We start from the raw sequence: 11,750 nt of genomic DNA on the forward strand, positions 1-11,750 counted from the left end.
TTGAGCCCTAAAAAGAAATAAGAAAAATAGAAAATTTTCGCGTCCCGCCAAAACATAAAATACGCAAACGGAACACAAAATGGCAATTGTTGTTGCCATACTTATGCCCCGTAGCACCTCCCCCCACCCGAACCCGAACCCCTTCGCGGTTCTGGGTCTTCGTCTAACCCATCGCCAGTTGGGTTAAATGCATTTTGGTGCGCCTCATTGGCTTTGGCATTGAGCGACGCGCCGCTCTGCGACTCGCAACTGTCAATGGGACCAGGCAAAGGGCAAATATGCAAATGAGTTTGCGTTTTTTTTTATTTTTTATTTATTAACTAATTTATCTCTGCGCCGCTGTGACACGTCCGCGTCCCATAGGCAACCCGCCTGGGTCGTGAATTATTGGCGAATGGCGGAAACAACGCAGCAAAAAGCGTTGCAACACCTGGTTAGAAATATTTGTTCTCGTTTTTATTTTTTTTGCCGCGGTTTTTTATTGCCTGCCACGTGGAGTGCTCTGCTCTGATAGTTAGTTGCCAATCAGGTCGCTAAGTAGTTAAGTAAATGACTGTGTCCTTTCTCATTGTTGTGTCCTTTCGAAAGCCAAAGAGAAGGCTTTGAATAGTCATTTAAATGTATTCCGATTGCTAACTAAAAACTCTGTATTTCAGTGGAGAAATTGTGCGGAAAGAGGTGAAAAATATGGAGTTAGTATTCTAGTTCTATATATGTGGTAGAAATGTGGCCGTCTTTCCATCGCGATCTTCGCTTAACAAAGCTCGGAGATCAGATCTTCAGATCTTCAGCAGCCGCAAAGGCCATCGAGCTGATGAGTCCTGGCTGACCTCATTACAGAAAGGCGCTTCCAAAGGATATACCCCTGCCTATAAACTGAATTGTTTGAATGCCTTGCAGCCTTGGGCTATGTCCTCAATCCCCTTCATTGCAAATTTTGAATTGCCCCCAATGTAAAAATCATGTAAGCCACAAATTTCTAACTATACCCTTATTTAACAGTCTTTCGCTTGGTAGAGATCAGAAGTTCCTCATCAATTCCAGCGCATAATAAAAGAAAATGCAATTTCAAAAACAAATTTTATTAAATTTCATTCATTTGTGCACTTCAAATAGAGAATGACATGAAATGCTCACATAACTTATCATTTATCATTTATTTCAAAACACAAACAACACATTTGACAGTAAAAGAAATATATATTGAATTTTATACTTGATTTAATTTTATAATTATTATTCACATAACATAATATTAATTATGTAAATTATTTAATTTTATATTAATTAATTATTCTTCGATTAAAATTTATTATACTTATAATATTACTTCATAATGCCAATCAACGAAATTCAATTCAATTACTATTATTATTATTCAAAGTTTTTATTGCAGTTGAGTTAATTACAAATTTCAAAATGCACAAATTATTCTTTTAACTAATTACATAAAAAATATTCTCACATTTAAACAAAAAAAAACAAAACAAACACAAATTCCAAAACATTTCCTCTAAATAACAACTTTTCCCTCAGACAACACGCGTCGCATTTGATTAAATGCCGAAAAAAAAATGCAAGTTCTCGTTTTAAAGAAAATCAAAAGGAAAGAAAATGAAAATAGAAATATAAATTATTCATTGAAAAGTTAAATATGCCATAAGTTGGCTTTTAACGCTCTCACTTTCAGCGCCTTTTAATGCGGCCACTTAATCATTGGAGAGACCTCTCTCTAACCCATTTGCATTTGCATTTGCATTTGCATGCGCCGCTTGTGGAGCATCTCGTCTGAACAATATGAAAATTAAAAACCCTGTTCACACCCACCGAAGCGTCGAAGTTGTCACGGCGACGCGACAGGAAACCGCACGGACAGAAACCACGCTTCCAACTTAGATCGAAAAAAAAAATATACCATATATAAAAAAGTAAAAGCAACAACAAGAGGAAAAAACATATGTCAATAAAAATCTTTTAGAAATTCATTTGCATAATGCAGTCAAAAGGGCAAACGTTGACTAAACCCTGGAGTGCTCGTTGGTTTTCCTGTCACCAGAACCAAACCCAGACCCAGACCCAGACCCAAACCCGGACCGTGCCCGAAGCCGAACGCAGGCCGAACTACAGTCCAGGTGAGGGCCTGAGAGCAAGCGACATAAAAAACAACTAAGCGACATCAAAAAGACGACAACTGCAACAACTACAACTGCGGCTATGGCACGCATATTTGTTGCCTTCGAAATAAAAAACAAACACAAACGCGCTCCGACTGATATCCGCAAGGACTGGGGTTGGGGGCAGGCCACATCCAGGGGTGCATATCATTAGCGCTAGAGTCGCAGCTCAGAAAAACTGGCATACATTTTCCGACTGACACTTTTTTTTTCCTATATGCCGCCTGGCACACATCAAAGGCCAATCAACTCGCGGCCAACTCGACGGAACGTGCGTCTTATCGGAAACGGAAGTTCACCCTTAACCCTTGCCTTAGCCTGTGCACAAACCACAACTGTTCGCCGTGTGTGGTGAGTTCCGAGGCATGCCATAAAAAGGCGCAGAAATCCTTTGCAGCGGTGGTGAATAAAATGGGAATAATCTTTACTATGTTCATGTTTGACTATAAGATAATATCTATCACATCATATATGACTATAAGAACAGCTTTCTTCAGACGCATCCTTCTTTAGAATAGCCCAGAAATTGGAATATGTCGTCTTAGCAACTCTTGTATGTATTCACACTAAAAGTCTTTTCTGTCTGGTTCAACTCATAGTTTGAACCATCTTGCCAGCTTGACGTTCGGTTTGTGCAGCTGCACATTTATGAAGCCAGCTTTTGGCTAAGACTTTTATATTTTAAGTATTTTTAATATTTGTTTAAAACAATTTAATTTGCAATTTAGAATTGCCCGTTGTTCTAGAAATATTTCAAGCCGTAAATATTTTCAAATACAAGCTACGGGCTAAATTCGATCTCTACCCCAAATTGCCATCTTCCAAATATAGTTGGAGAAAAGCAATAGATGGGTCCAAAGTTATTCCCATTTTGGAGCTAGGTCTATTTGATAGGTTGTTAATTTAGGCTTCAAGGTTCATAGTTGAATTTAAATTAGAATATAAATTAAGAATCAAACAAATTAAGAGAAAAACTTAAGTTTTAAATCAAGATATATTTATACAAGTTTTCGTAGCTTTGCAATATCTTTGAACATTTCTCGACTTCAATTTATCGTAGCTTTGCAATATTCTCAGCAAATTTCTCGCACTTCAACTGCAGCTGGCAATCCGAGAATTCCGGCTACGTCTGTCCATGTGTCCGTCTGTCTGTCTGGTCTGCTGGGTGCTGTCATAAAAGTGCTCTCCGATTGCATAATTTGGACAACGCCTTTTAATTGAAACATAAACGCCATTTTTATTGCGCATACGCACGCGCCAATGATTGAGGCATTTTATTTACCGTAAAAACAACAAAAAACAAAAACGAAAAACAACAGCGAGAAGAAGAAGAAGCTGAAGCGACGCAATTTGCGCAGAAATTGCAAATCGCCCATAAGACATAAATGAAATTTTTATAATCGAAACGAGACGCTGACGGAGGTCGCCACCGGCCGCGCATGCGCCGAATTTTAGCGTCGTTTATTTTTTTGCTTTGTTTGTTTTTTTTTTTTGTGATATGATTTTAACTGTTATTGTTATTAAGTTTTGGGCCAGTGACAGCAGCAGCGAGTGGCCGGGGAAGCCGACAAAGCCACGTCTTGACGCCCCAACGTGACATGTCCAGGCCAAGCTGCGAGTCAGTGTCAGAGTCAGAGTCCAGGATAACGCGCTTTGATCTTCGCCTTGGCGGCGGCGGCGGCGGCAGCCAAAGACTGAAAGTCAGATCGGCGGGGGTGTAGCACGTGCAGGCTGTGCCTCTCTGGGGGCGATGCTATCATTGCAGCCGACTGCTTTCTTTAATAAGCTGCAGCTGAAGCTGAAGCTGCGGCCGGCCGGTCGGCCGGGGCACGGCGCAAAAACAAAAGACTTAAGGCACAAACGCGTTTTCATAGTAGCCCCTCACAGCGCGATGCTTTACACCTGATAACCAAGGCAACAACGTGGCGAACGCATCGACGCACTCATTGAGCCCGCCACAGGACTGTGGCCACGACGACGACGTCGACGACGACGACGTCGACTGCGACTGCGACTGCGCTATGCAGTTGTGATGTAATCAGGCTCGGCTGTTGCCGCTGCCTCAGCTCCTCGATTCTGCGCGCGGTTCCTGCGATTTGCCGTACGTGATATTGTTAAAAGCTTTTAATTGAAGTCATCTTCTTGCTCAAAACAGGTAGCTGCCTCTGGAGTCATCGTCTGCTGCTGCCGCTGCTGCTGTCGATGTCGAGCATTTTTATGATTAAACTAATTTTTCTTGCCCGCAACTCTTATAGCAGGTGATGCGGCTCCAGTTCCCTCCGCCTGCCAAGTTATTTTAATAAACTGCGCGACGTGCCACGCATTTTGAGAGACGATCGGTTTCAATTTTATTATTGTTGTGGCTGCCGTTGCCGTTGCCGCTGCCTCTGCTGCTGCTGCTGCCGCTGCTTTTAGATTATTTCCAGCACTTGTAAGTGTTGTTAGAAGGGAGTGCCACCAACTGGCTGACCAGGCCGCAACGTGCTCATTTAACAGTAGCCAGCGAACGTCGCTCATAATAACTTAAGCCAGCATAAAATATTTTAATGATAGACATAATAGCCACAGTCCCAGGAGCTGCGGCGCTTGCTGCTGCCCCATACACAAGATAAACAAAACATTTGGACAAATATGACAAGCTAAGCGCCACTGGCCAACAGAATGCAGCTAGTTTTACAAGCAGTTTGTTTCCTGTAGTAATGAAAATTAATTGAATTAAAATATGAGCACAAATTGAGGCACAAAATCACATTTACTAAGAGTGCCTGACCAGAAAGAGAAAGAAATGCAGAAAAGTAATCAGTGCATTGCATTTGTAATGCATTTTATTTGAAAACTAACAAGTATTTTAAATTTAATTTGTTTTTTTTTTTTAATTTATATGCAACTTCAATGCAGAGCTTAAAACATTACAAAAAAAAATTATAGAAGCTTGACAAGATATAACTCAAAATTTGGAACATTAGTATATCTAGTCGACATATTATACATGAACTTTGATAGTAATAATTCGGAATATTTGTGTTCTTCATTTAAGTGCAGAAATAATCTACTTTGTCCATTTGGCTAAAGCCTTGGCCTCTATCTACGTACCATACCTGTTATGTTATAGCCAAAATTGATGGACGATTCTTGGCAAAAAAAAAATAAAATATATATAAAATATATAGAGGTCAAAAAATGATCAAAAATATGTCAATAAAGAAAATCTTTTTGACATAGCTATTGCTGTTTTAAGTTCAGAAAGAGTTTGCACTCAGGACTTGGCAAGAGATAGTCTTAATTATAAACATAAATTTAAAAAATAATAATTCTGAAAAAATGCATGCATTCTAATTTGAATGCAGATTCAAACTGAAGGCACAGCTCTGGCCAAATTTGAAAATCGGTTGAGTTTTGATCAAGTAATGGGAGTTTAAAATCTGGGATGGGTTTTTACTGTGAACTTGGACAATTTGTTTTATAATTTAAAAGCAGCACCAAGAAATCAAAACTTGAGCATGTGTTCTGCGAATTGAAACAGTTTTCAGAAAATAACATGCTGAAATACAATATAACAATATACCTTGAAATCCTGAGGGTCGCAAGTTCAATTCTTATTTACCGCCGACATATCAAGTATGTAGCATGCCTTATGGCCCATTACAACTTGTTTAGCTTCTATAAGTCAATTCACAAACAGGCAGAGGCGCTGCAGCAGTTTCTGTAGGACATTTCATATGCGTAATGCATATAATTTGCGAGGGGGCAGCTTGTGCTGGCCACCTTGGGGCCATTGAAATAAAGTTGTGAAGTAGCGCATAAAATAAATAACAGACACTTGACCAGCCGCGGGTTCGGGCTCTAAGGATTAAAATCAATGAAAACTGTATACATACATCTCATCTATGGCTGCTAGCCAGGAGCGGGCATGACTCGGACTGGGCCTGTGTCCGATGCGAGCTGCAAGATACGAGCCATAACTATGTGCAAGACCATTTCATTTTTCAACAATTGGCCAAAACTACGCCTCAATAACAAAACGTGGGGCGTGTGCTGTTTGGGGCCACAACAAAAGTAATGAGCAGTTGGCCACGCGCTCCCTAAAAACATTCATGAATGTGAATACGAGTACGAGTGCGAATGCGAATGCGAATGCGAAGCGACTGCAAAAGGCCTCCAGGCGAGCGGGCAAAAGGAGCAGCAGGCTTTGAGCTGCACTCGAGCCTATAATTATAATTGAAATCAATTGATTTATTTGCGTTGCCAGCTCGAACTCTATGCCAAAACGCATAAAGCCATAAAGAAAAATGGCAACAATACAATTCAAGAGCTGCTCTTGTTGTTGTTGTTGTTGTTGTTCTGGCTGTGTGTTGTGTTCTGGTCGTGTGTGCTTAATTGTTGTTATTGGCCCGACTGCTTGGCCAATGTGTGCCGCTGGCCAATTTGTTGGCCAAGCAAGCCCCAGACTAGGCTGACGACGATGTCGTTCTCGCCGACGTCGATAAGGTCATGAGCAAGTGTCATTCCAGTGCATAAATTATTTATTGGGGCGGTTGCATAGCTGCAGTTGCAGCCTGTAGTAGAAGGAGCAGTTAAAATAAATGTTGCACAGAATGGTTTAATGTGTGCTGAAGGGCAACGTGATCGAGAATTGCTGAAGTTTAGGCAAGGCAAGACAAGCTCCAGAGGCCAGGCAATCGATTATGTCCAGAGCTGGGAATAAACCAAAAAATATAAATAAATAAATTAAAGTAAAGGAATAGTCAATAAACTTGGTTCATTTAAAGTTGATTTGAGAATAAAATAGAATAATTTTCAAGAGTTACAACAAAATTTACTTGCTAAGTATGTCGCATAACTAGGTTGATGATTCCCGGCAATCTGCTCGATCTGTTGCTTGCACCTGCTACCTGCCCCCCCCACGAAATACACTTGTGCTCTGTTGTCAACGACAGTAGCTTTGTCTAAAGCACAAACAAAAAAATAAAAAAAAAAACAACAACCTTTTGTGGCCATTCCACAGGCCCCGATGCCATGCCAACCTGTCTCACATTTCAAAATACATAATTAAGTATGCACAGCGAGTTTGTTAGATAAAAATCTTAAAAACCCTTAAAAAGCTTTAAGCGCCTAAGACACACGCACAACACACTGAGAGAGGAGAAGGCACAACAAAAAAACCCAAAATGAAAAAAACAAAAAAAAAACAACAACAGCAAGAAGAAGCGTAGGGGCAATACTTGATGGATAACTTGATGAGTATCGGATAAGTTGTGGGGACTTTGTAGCACAGCATAAATGTGAGGCGCGTATACATAAAATAGTCGAATGGCAGCAGCAATAACAAATAACAACAACAACAACAACAGCAGCAACAACAAAGACACGTAGTCGATGTATGATACGAAAACACTTTGGCGACAATCATGGGAAAGATTTGGTTTAACTTGCTTTAGTTTGGTTTGCTTTGGTTAGTTTTTTGTTGTGGCTATCATTTCAGGCCCAACCGAGCTGTGCGGCCATTAAACGAACACCGGCCCAAGAGGTCAGAGCGATAACGAGCGAAAGCTAAAGGCGGGTTCAGGCTGGCCTCTTGGTGGTGCAGGTGGTGTCGGTGCCGGTGCCGCAGTCGGAGCCGGAGCCGGTGGTGTGGGCTAACATCGTTTAACGAAGCCGATTTGTAACAGAGCTTTCACATGTGTCTCCAAATCGAAAACCGAAAACCGAAAAACTTAAAAACAAAAACTTGACCAGCCAATCAGTTAAAAGTTATAAGCCAGCAACAACAACAATAACAGAAATCAATAAAGTTCCCAATGCCAAATGAAACAGAGAGAGAGAGAAGAAACTTAATTAAAAGGTCGCTGTTAATGTTGTTAATTTGAAAATATTGTCGAAGGAAACGGCTGACACACACACACACACACACATACGCACACCAATAAACAGATGGGGACAAATACAAAAGAGTCAGCGTTATAAAATCGTAGAGAAACGCCATAAAATACGGCAGCCGCAGCCGCAGCCGCAGTCGACGCAGCTAATTTTTATGGGGCCCCGCATGCAGGCTGCTGCGCTGACAGACATCTCGGCGGGATCTGTGGTTACTCCAATCAAGCCTACAAGACATGTTGCTATACGAAATAAAAGCAAACTGAAAAACAACTTAAATTTAAAACAAAACAACATTTGGCTATTTGCATTTGACAACAAGTTCGTTGCCTAAGTCATTTGTTTGAAGCTGCTCCAAATATTTGACTTATTTGACATACATAGACAAATGCTTGGCGTCAGTCTTTATAGAGAGAAACAATAATGAGAACATATTGATTAATTTATATGATAACTTGAATAATTGCGACATGGAATTAGCAAATTGGAACTGGAAACAGCATCTGGCCAAAGAGTTTCTATACCAAGCTCAATTAAGGGCCACTTCAACAATGGTATAGATTATCTTTATAGGAAAGGTTGAGCAATTCTTGTTCACTTACCGAACCCCTAATAACAGGCCATCTCCCCTCTGCACATTAACATTTTTTATTAATGCCAATTTGTTTTTGACAAGTTCGTTGCCTAAGTCTTTTGTTTCAAATTTCTCTAAATATATATTTTTTTTCATTTTTCTCATTCTTTTTATTATTATTTTACAAATGCATGGAGTCTACAGAAAGAAGCAATAATGAGAACTTACTAATTAATTTATATGAGATTGAATTAATTTTTCGACAAGTTCGTTGCCTAAGTCATTTGTTTGCGGCTGCTCTAAATATTCAACTAGTTATTGGAATAAATTTACTCCAATCGGATGTGCTAATACTTTATAAAGAGCAGCAAAATATTCAATTAGCACTTATCAATTAATTTGTCTGATATCTTAGAAATCAACCGACTCCTCAACCAAGTTCGTTGCCTAAGTCTTTAATTAAGTAAATATTTGTATACAATATTTGCACACTTTCTTACTAATTACTTTTTTTTGTTTGTTTATTTTTATACAATATTTTTCTCTGAAGTGCACTCAAGATTCATATCCAATCACACTATATATTTATATATATATTTAAATATATGTTCGTGTATATAGTGCGCCTCTGATTTTCTGTTGTGGCCAATGGCCTTAAGAAAATTTCACTGAATTTTCAATGTGACAACGGCGATTTCCTCAATCAAAAGGAAGGCATTGAAACGGCCAACAGAGCTGCAACAAACTTGAAATACACAATAATGTTATAATAATAATAATGCATATAATGCATATAAAGAGAAAAGACTGGCAGCAACGGCAGCAGCAACAACAACACAAAGCAGACGAAGGGGGCGGACGGTTTGGGTCGATTGCTGCGTGGCCTCCGTTGGGTTTTCGGTACGCCCGAATGGCGATGCACGCACACCAGCTCTCACACACACCAGCACACACGCACAGGCAGTGTAACTTCAACCTTCAATTGTAGTTGGTGTTGTTGTTGTTGTTGTTGCTGCTGCTGCTGCTGTTGCTGTGTTTGTTGTTGGTAGTTGTGCTGCTGCCTGTCACGAAACGTTATTCGTGCGGCCATGCGAGTTCACTGACTGCCGCCCAAGTGCGCCAGTGTGCGTGCGTGCATGTGTGTGTGTGTGTGTGTGTGTGTCTTTTGGTGCTTTTCATATGTACACACTGTACATATTGTTGTTGCCGTTGGCCGTTCGCTTTGTTTTCACAGCAACAGCAACAACAATTACAACTAACCATGGCGGCCATATTAACATGCCTCCCCGAGTACAGTTTGCACCTGCAGCTACGTCAAAATCGTTAAACTTTAACGACAAAGATTCTATTGTCGAGCATTGCACGTGATTGAATCGAGCCCCAATTAGACAATCCGCTCACGAACTCAGCTACAAGAACGCAAACAAGCAAAGACACAGGCACCACCAACGGGAGAGCAGGTCGTAACTAATAGACCCGAGGGCCTACAAAAAATTTCCAGCAAATGCCCGAGAGCGCTAATTGACTGTGCCCACAATAATATTTTTTGGCAATTTGCCTGCGCCAGCCAACACCAACAACAACAACAGCATTCATGACCAACAACAATGAGTCATGTTTTGTGTATTGAAGGCTATAAAAATATTTCGCATGCCTATTGATTACGCCCACCCCTCCACTCTCTCCTCGCTCACCTCATCTCTCCGGCGTTGTTTTATTGCTTTAAATGTTTAAATATAGTAATCAGAGAAAGAAAAGCTTGAAGAAACATGCGGCTCGTTGTTGTTTAATTGCCGCAGCTCATGCAAGTGCCAGCAGCTGAAGGTGTGTGAAAAAACTGCACTCCAATTCCTTGTTGTTGTTGTTGTTGTTGCAATTGTTGTTGTTGCAGCTGTTGCCGCCGTGCAATTAAAAATAATATATGTATGTACTTATGTTGTACGTATGGATTTGCTGCACAACACTCACACACAATAAATTCATTAGCTATTGTCTAATTGGCGCATATAACGAAAGCATTTTAAATGGATTAAATATATATATGAAGATGTGCATATAAGTATGAAATATATAGACTCCGCATATTGCAAGTCCAACTGGAGCCAAGCTACAAAATTTTAGTTCAAATGTATTTAAAGCAAACTATATTTCCAATAAATAAAATTATATGTATTCAGAATTCTAAAAAAGTATTTACCTAAACATAAGATATGCTAATTCAAAGATATAATAAGTTTAAGATATACAAAATAAGATATATTTTAAAATATACTCTAATATTCAGTTTAAGGTATTCTATTTTAAGATGTTCTGCTTTAAGTTTATGAAAATCTTCTCTTACTTACAAAAATAAAAAAGACTTTTTATTTCTAAACCCAAGATCTAATATATAGAGAGATCGTTATATTCATAACATTTAATTCAAAAAATATAAATAATAAATACAAAAGTTTTTACAAAATATTTTAACTATTTCTATATTCACCATATTTATTTTTTATATATACAAATCTTATAATCGTGAGCTTATATGGAGCAAAGTATATAAGTATTATATATGTGTGTGTGTGTTTGTATGTATGTGTGTGTATGTATGTGTGTATGCGTTTGCATGCATTTATGAATATATGTATGCGTGCATGTTTGTTTTCTAATACCAAACGCAGACCAAGATAATTGTCGCTGTGCTGCAAATTTAAATATAACGAATTTCAACCAAGTGCTCTACTCCTCGATTCTCAAGAATTCAAGTAGGCTCTGCAGTTTTTCATGCCTTGTAGTGCTTTTTTTTGGTTTTTGTTTTGTTTTTTTGTTGTATGTACATATGTATGTATGTACATATCTATGTATGGACATATGTATGTATGTGTGTATATATGTATGTGTGTATATGTGTATATGTGTATGTATGCATGTATGTATGTGTGTGTGTTTATGTATGTGTGCATGTATGTTTGTACATATATGTGTATGTATGTATGCATGTTTGCATATATATATAAAAAGAAACATGCATGCATATATATACAAACACGCATACATACATAGACACAAACAGGCATACATCTTTGAATCATATCTACCAAGGAAGCTTGGATTCTGCGAAAAGTGTGCAACACGTCTCATAT

At 39.1% G+C, this 11,750-nt stretch overlaps 1 long non-coding RNA gene across 1 annotated transcript; it reads left to right on the forward strand.

The window, feature by feature from the left end:
- Positions 1–3,148: 3,148 nt before the first annotated feature.
- Positions 3,149–4,508, forward strand: LOC135434691 (uncharacterized). Its single transcript, XR_010437267.1, has 2 exons — positions 3,149–4,275; positions 4,330–4,508. It is a non-coding gene; the product is annotated as an uncharacterized LOC135434691 (long non-coding RNA).
- The last annotated feature ends 7,242 nt before the right edge of the window (positions 4,509–11,750 follow it).

Source organism: Drosophila montana, unplaced genomic scaffold (assembly GCF_035044405.1).
Source record: "Drosophila montana isolate Dmon_TW-CO22-7 unplaced genomic scaffold, ASM3504440v1 contig_3438_1, whole genome shotgun sequence".
In the NCBI taxonomy this organism is placed as follows: Eukaryota; Metazoa; Arthropoda; class Insecta; order Diptera; family Drosophilidae; genus Drosophila; species Drosophila montana.